We start from the raw sequence: 7,931 nt of genomic DNA, 5'->3' as shown, positions 1-7,931 counted from the left end.
TCAAATATCAATAATAAGAAGACAAAATGAACCTAATACAAATAAATGAATGCTTAATAACTCCCCTGCACATGCTCCTAAAAATCCAAACCTTCACCTGTAAATAAAACGTCCCGACCTGAAGACATCTTAATGTTATTATTTTGTTATACACACAGTGCCGCCAAGTGGAATCAAAAATTTGTTTTTATTTTAATTTTCACGTACTGCACGGTGCCCTTTTGACGAATCCGACTGAAAATTAGTCAGAAAAGACTCAAGACAATGATCTTACTCTCTGCCGAATTTTGTGACGTTTTGGCAAAAGGCGTGGCTATTAAGGTGCTGAAAAGTCCGATTGTACTCTGTGGCAACAAAAGCTCCGGCAACATGACTCAGATGATCCTATCTTCTCGAAGTTGTACACATTTGAGGATACTTCAGCCCTGAAGACATCTACCAACTTATTTTACATCGTAGTAGTAGCGCCACCAACTGGTAAAAGCTAATACAAGTTATTTTCTTGGATGTTTTTGTGGGAGTGGCATTGCACTGTTCGGCAATAAAACAAAGCTGATTATGAGGTTCTAAATATGAACGACAACTTGTAAAACTTTGCACACACATCAGGCCGAGCAAATTTATCAATATTTTATACGTTAGTTGTGCAGCTTTTTTGAAATGGCTCGCCATGGCCCTCGAGAAATGTTAAAAAAAGCAGCTCTGGTTGAGTGTTTCACCTCGCTTTTTGTAAATTTTATGGAGTACAGTGAACCCTCGGTTATCGCGGTTAACGGGGACCGAGACCACCCGCGAAAACTGAAAATCCGCGAAGTAGCGGCGCACCTTCAAAAATGCTTAAAAAAAATAAACAGGTCACTGCTCGGGCCCTAATAATAATAATAATAATAATTTCCACAAAAACAATGGGGACCTCGTAGCGGTCGCTGCTCGGGCCCTAATAATAATTTCTACAAAAACAATAGGGACCTCGCCGCGGTCGCTGCTCGGGCCCCAATAATAATTTCTACACAAAGTCCATTGTGGTGACCCGCCCCCTTTTAAGTAAATTCAAAATGGCCGACTTCCTGTAAAACCTAGCTCATTGCTCCAAGAGTCTTTTTTGTAGGTCTTGGTCTTATACATACAGTGAACCCTCGCTACTTTCGCGGGTTCAGTGCTTCGCGGGTCTAAAAAATATTCGGGGGCATTGTAGTTTCGCCGAGCGGCACGACGGGGCGCTGGAGCGGTTAGACGGCCGGCGTGCGCCAAAGAAGAGCGTGGGCGAAGAGGAGAGTGGACGAAGAAGAGCACGTTCCCCCGGACACGATCGGTGGCGACGTTTCGCGCGGTTCGGACAGTACCAGAGCTCCGGCCGGCGTGCGTGGCAGTTAAGCCGTAGAGGAGCACCTTCCCCGGGCACGGGCGGTGCCAAGCGGCCCCTAAGTTTAACCGAATGGAAGCTCCGGAGGAGGAGGGCATGCTCGCGTCACAGTAAGCCGAAGAGGAGCACCTTCCCCGGGCACCGGCGGTTCCAAGCGGCCCCTAAGTTTAACCGAATGGAAGCTCCGGAGGAGGAGGGCATGCTCGCGTCACAGTAAGCCGAAGAGGAGCACCTTCCCCGGCCACGGGCGGTTCCAAGCGGCCCCTAAGTTTAACCGAATGGAAGCTCCGGAGGAGGAGGGCATGCTCGCGTCACAGTAAGCCGAAGAGGAGCACCTTCCCCGGGCACGGGCGGTGCCAAGTGTCAAGGGAGAATCACCCCTACGCGGGGGAGCGACTCACGCCTCGGCAAGTAGGAAACAAGACACGGACAGACAGAATATAAGTTTCCGGCCGGGAGAGATGAAACCTCAGTGAACAGGTCTGATCTCTGAACCTCCAGTTCTCTCCAAGCCTTTTATTGAATATCATAAGTCACGTCGACATGTGCCGACACATTTCAATCAATACAGAAATCAATACAAGTACATACGACCGATTCAAAGGTACCTAAATTGTCAAGGGCATGTTTACTTCGGTCCAGCTGGTGTTTACTTGGTCCATGTCCGCCTCCCCTCATGTGTGTTCAGGAGTGGAGTTTGTTCGGTTGCCCCGACCTAAGTGGTCGTCCTAACCTAAGTGCGGTGGTGTGATGGTTAGTTCCTAGATTCTAGTTAATAAATGAACTAGAGTTAGTAACAATATCATGAAACTTTATGTGTTATGTATTTATGTGTTATGTATTTAAACTGTGCATAACATTGGACTGTATGTAAAATCAAACTGTTGTGTGATATTAGACTGTGTGTGTGATATTAGACTGTGTGTGATATTAGACTGTGTGTGATATTAGACTGTGTGTGTGATATTATTTTATTACATTCGATAACATGATTGCTCCTATAATGTTCTTCACATTTCCCTCCTTTTTATCGTAATGTAATAACACATCAAACTTACACCATCTCATGCATGACTTTCAGTGTAGTTATCATATCCTTCTTACACTACTTCAAATTCGAAGCTGGCATCTTCATAATCCGCCAGCAACGTTTCTACTTCCTCCTGTAGGCTTACCTTTGCACTTTCAAACATGCGGTCAAAGATTTTCAATATCACATGTCTTAAACAGGGGATACAACAGCACCCTACCACAGATAATAATGCGACCCCGACACATATGGAAACAAACACAGGTATGAGAACATCTTTCCATTGTCCGAACATGTTACTAAACCAACCTATAACGGGGTGATCAATACCAGAATGAATATGCATAGTTTCAGATAACATTTGGAGTCCCTGGAGAGTTTTTGTGATCGATCCATCGGGGGCCGTATTGTTAGGGATGAACATACAACACTGGTCCTGGAAAATAGAACAGACTCCACCGGCCTCAGCCAACAGCATATCTAATGCCATCCGGTTTTGAAATGCTGTTAGAGAGGTTGCGTCGAGCTGTTCGGCCAGTGCCATTCCTAGAGCGTGTGTGTAATTAGTGAGAGTCAACACATTGTAATGGATGTAATTAATGCGATCAACATTTTTATTTGGGGTAATCCAAATGAAGATTGATTCCCACCCTGCCGCAATTTGGTCCACCAATTTGTATTCGTTTGGCACCCCCCTCGGCACCCCTATGGCATCGATATACGTTGGATTGGGTCCCATATTCAAAGGTGCAATGTTTCGTCTCCTCCTATTATTTAGAGTGTGTGTCTTGACTATGGCTATGTGAGCTGGGAAGATTAGAATTACGTGTGCACATGACCCACTCCATTCCTCGGGGAGATGCCCCCGGAGAGTCTTCCCCCCACACCACCACCAAACATCCCGTCGTTGGTACACGAGTCGATTATTAGTTGGCACAATAATAGTTGTGTTACACATAAAATCTGGCACTGTTCCGACAGACGGGCAGGTGTTACCGGAACAATTTCTAGCTATGCAGGCATAGTTCCCCTCCTGGGGAACCTGGAAGTAAGGGGGCTGATGGTTCGTTTTGAGGGGTGGATATGCTTTCCCGTAGGCATTACATATGGGATCAGTAGTGAATGTCACATTAGTTGTGGAGCTAATGAGCAGACTACAATTCACGTTATCAGATATGGCCGGTGTGGGGAGTAGAGATGGACGGGCCTTGAGACAGACTACACAATCTTCATTTACCCCTTTTGTGGCCTCCTGCGCTGCCGTAACCCAGGTATTTTTAGCAACATCAGTTCCTGTGGCCAGATATATAATTTTGTTTTTAGTTACCTTAGCGGGGTTGAACACATGAATCCCTTTCGCTGCTCGTCCTAGTGAGATGTATGCATCTTTGGGGTCGACTAGCACTGGGTCCCTGCACACAATCATGTCAACACAGGGGTCCTTTGTTGGACCCGGAAAGTATGCATAAAGCCTTATCAACATACATTGTGATGAGTTCTGCTGGTTTGTCATATTCACTGTTAACACTATGTCATCTGGTAACCGAGTCAATTCTATTATGGACCCCCACTGCTTAGCAAGAGGGGTTGTTGGACGAGGCTTCCAATCCTTGCCTGAGTAAGCTGCGGTGTTCCCCCAGGATTTATCAATTTGCCCAATCATAGCATAATAGTGATACTTCCCGGGAGAGCCACCGGTTAAAGCTTTAAGACTTTTTTTACCGTATTTTAACTCAGTATATGGTATCTTAAATGAGAGCGTCTGATTCACTTTCACACAAACCTGTATCAGATAAACATGACTGCTATGATTTGAACATTGTTGACCAGGAAAATAGACCAGACCATGACCCTTTATTACAGGAGCGCGCCGCGTACGTGCCGTCAGGGAAGCGAGTTGCACTCGAGGTTGTGCTCGAGGGGCGCTCTGGGCGCCCTTCGGCTTCTTCCAGACCTTCTCGTGCAGGTTCTTCTCGTACAGATGGGTCTCACGATATTCCTCATAATGCTGGTCATGATCTTTTGGGGGTTCAGGTGCCCTTGGTGGGTTATGATCCTTTGGGGGATCATGTGCCCTTGGTGGGTCATGATTTGTTGGTGGATCAGGCGCCCTTGGTGGATCAGGATCTTTTCGTTTGTCGTGTCCAATTTTCACAATGAAGATGCCATATGCCAGTACCACAGCCATTCCAAAGATGCCGGTCCCGACGAGAAATCGCTTGCTGTTGTTGCTGCACATCGTTGCAGTGCCCGAAGGTCAGAGGTTACCAGCACTTAACCTTCGGAAAAACACTGTTTACTCATGGGAGCTGTGAGAGTCGGGGGAGGGTACCTTTCCAGCCAGGTCGCCGAATAGCCGATGCTTCACCCAAGACAGATGAATCCAGTTGGGTCTTCCTTCCACCTTCACGGCAGTGGGCGTGGCGATCAGCACTCGATAAGGCCCCTCCCACCGCTCGCTCGACCACGTTTTCCTCTTGATGACCTTGATGAACACCCAGTCTCCTGCGGCGACTGGAGGTTGACGATGCTGTGGAGACAATGGCATATCTGGCAGTTCATTGGCGTGACGACATTCGCGATATTCGAGTGTCTTTCTCATGTAGTGGGCCAAGTCATGTACTGAGTCCGGGGCGTCTTTTGTTTTTAGTGTCAAGTCGGGAAGATTGTATGGCCTCCCATACAAAAGTTCGAAAGGGGTCAAACCCTTCCCTTCTGCTGGCAGGATATGCATATTCATTTTTACAATATCAATACAGTCAGGCCATGGTCTTCCTGTCTCTTTCATTGTTTTGATCAATTTGTTTTTTATTGTACCATTCGTTCTTTCAACTAAACCAGCACTCTGTGGGTGATAAATGCAATGCCTCTTTAAATTTATTTTGAACTGTTCTGACAATCTTTTAATAACCTCATTTACAAAATGGGACCCATTATCACTTCTGATGACTCTCGGGATTCCAAATGTTGGTATTATATGCTTACATAGTGCTTTAGCCACTGTCAACGCATCAGGCTTGGCTGTGGGAAATATTTCAACCCATTTTGAAAATACATCAATAATCACCAAACAATATTCATACCCTCGTGACTTGGATAATTGAATGAAGTCCATATGTATCGTATGAAATGGGTGTTCAGGCTCTGGAAACGAGCCTCTTTTTGGTCTCACATTTCCTTGTGGATTATTTTTAATACAAATCAAGCATTGTCTGCAAAAGTTTTTTGCATATTGTGTGAACCCAAATGAATTAAAGTGTTTGTTTATTTGCTCAACCATGCCCCCTGTTGACACATGGCATGGTCCGTGTGTCACAATTGCTGCCCATGAAAATAGAGATCGAGGCAGCCATGGCTTATCATCCGGACCGCTGTAAAGTCCGTTGTCATATGTTGCTCCTTTTTTTATCCACAATCGTTTTTCTGCATCAGACACTATCTTGTGCCTTTCCTTGAGAATGTCTTGCAAGTCATCAGTTTCATCTGCCTTGATCTCAGCTTTACAAACAACGGTATTTTCTGCTGCTGCAGCTTTTGCCGCCTGATCAGCAAACCTGTTTCCTACTACCACTGGGTCATTTCCCTTAAGATGTGCTTCACACTTACAAATAGCTAGCAATGAGGGCAGCTGGATCGCAGCCAGGAGGTTAACAAGCAACGATTTATGTTTGACCTCTTTTCCTGTTGTTGTGATAAACCCACGAAGCTGCCATTGACGGCAAAACGTGTGTGCAGAGCTGTATGCGTACTGGCTGTCTGTGTACACTGTGACGGGCCTGCCCTCATAAATCAAACATGCTTTCGTGAGAGCGACCAGCTCAGCTGCCTGAGCAGACATATTTGAGGCTAGTTTTCCTGCTGCGACTATGGTGGTTGCGGTTGTTACTGCATAACCTGCATGACTTTTGCCACACTGATCTTTAAACGCGGATCCGTCAACAAATATGACATCCCCCTCTGCTAGGGGTATATCAGTGATGTCCGGTCTAGGTTTATACATAACGTCAGTTTCTGTTACGCAATCGTGTGGGGTACCATCATGCGGTGTGGGCATCAGAGTTGCTGGATTCAATGTTGTACATCGTTCAATCGTGAGGTTAGGTTGTGATAGTAGGAGTGCTGTGTAGGACAGGTGTCTTGCTGGTGAAAGAAATGACATTTTTGATTCCAGCAACAAAGCTGAGACCGCATGTGGCACCTTTAGGGTTAGCTGGTGATAGAGGACTACCTCAGCTGATGCTTGTACTGCTAGGGCGGCTGCCACTACAGCTTGAACACAGTATGGGGTCGCCCTGGCAACAGGGTCTAAGTATTGCGAGTAATATGCTACTGGCTTAAGCCTAATGCCATGGTGTTGCAATAATACTGAGGTCATGTAATCTCGCTTAGCATCTACTGTTTGAATGAATGGCTTGGAATAATCAGGCAATGCTAGTGCTGCAGTATCAGTTATTGCCAATTTCAATTTGTCAAAAGCTGTGTCAGTAGACTTTGTCCAACTCAATTTTGCTGACATTGCCATTGGATCAGTGTGTATCATGTTTTGTAATGGCTTTGCCAGGAGCGCGTAATCTATTACCCAAATTCGGCAGTAGTTGCATAACCCTAGAAAAGCCATTAATTGTTTTTTAGTAGTTGGTTTTGGTGTCGCTACGATAGCTGCTTTTCGGTCTTGACTAATTGTTCTCCCGTCCTGTGTGAGTGTGTGTCCCAAATATTTAACCTCCCTCCTCCACAGTTGGAGCTTATTTTTAGAAACTTTGTTTCCTGTTTCTGCCAAATGTTGCAATAGTGCAACTGTATCGATCTTACATTGGCTCTGTGTCGGGGATGCGACCAGAATGTCGTCTACGTACACAATGATTTGGCTACCCTCTGGTGGGTCAAATTGGGATAGACAGTTAGCGATAGCTTCTGAAAAGATAGTGGGTGATTCAGCATATCCCTGTGGTAATCGAGTGAATGTCAATTTTGCCTTTTTAAATGTGAATGCGAACCAAACTTGTGCTTTCTCTGATAGCGGAATGCTAAAAAATGCATTGCTGAGATCTATTACCGTGAAGTACTGTGAATCTGATCGAAGCGAATTCAACAATGTGTGTGGATTTGGCACATTTGGGGTTCGTTGTATGACTGCGCTATTAACTGCTCGGAGATCTTGCACTAACCTCCATCCCTCTGAGGGTGGGGCCTTTTTTACTGGAAAAATAGGTGTATTGCATTCCGCTTCAGGTGCTTGTATCAAAATTCCTGCTTCCTTTAATGCATTTATTATTGGCTCAATTCCATTTTCAGCATCAGGTTTCAGTGGGTATTGTTTAATGCGTGGTTTATGGTTTGTTTTCCCCCGTATTCGAACTGGGGTAACCCCTTTCATGAGTCCTACGTCAGCCGGCCCCTTGCTCCACAGGGAGTTGGGCAGCCCCTTCAGGGCTTGCTCTTCCACATCTGTTAGCAAAATACATCACATCTCCAGAGGTGGATGCATGTGCACCTGCGGGTGCATTGTGACCCTGAGTGTGAGTTTGAGCCTCGACC

The sequence above is a fragment of the Idiotropiscis lumnitzeri genome, unplaced genomic scaffold (assembly GCF_059441095.1).
Source record: "Idiotropiscis lumnitzeri isolate Australia: NSW breed Sydney's pygmy pipehorse unplaced genomic scaffold, RoL_Ilum_1.0 HiC_scaffold_106, whole genome shotgun sequence".
NCBI classification, from domain to species: Eukaryota; Metazoa; Chordata; class Actinopteri; order Syngnathiformes; family Syngnathidae; genus Idiotropiscis; species Idiotropiscis lumnitzeri.
The sequence above is the reverse complement of the archived record's forward strand: the minus strand, read 5'-3'. Positions refer to the sequence as shown.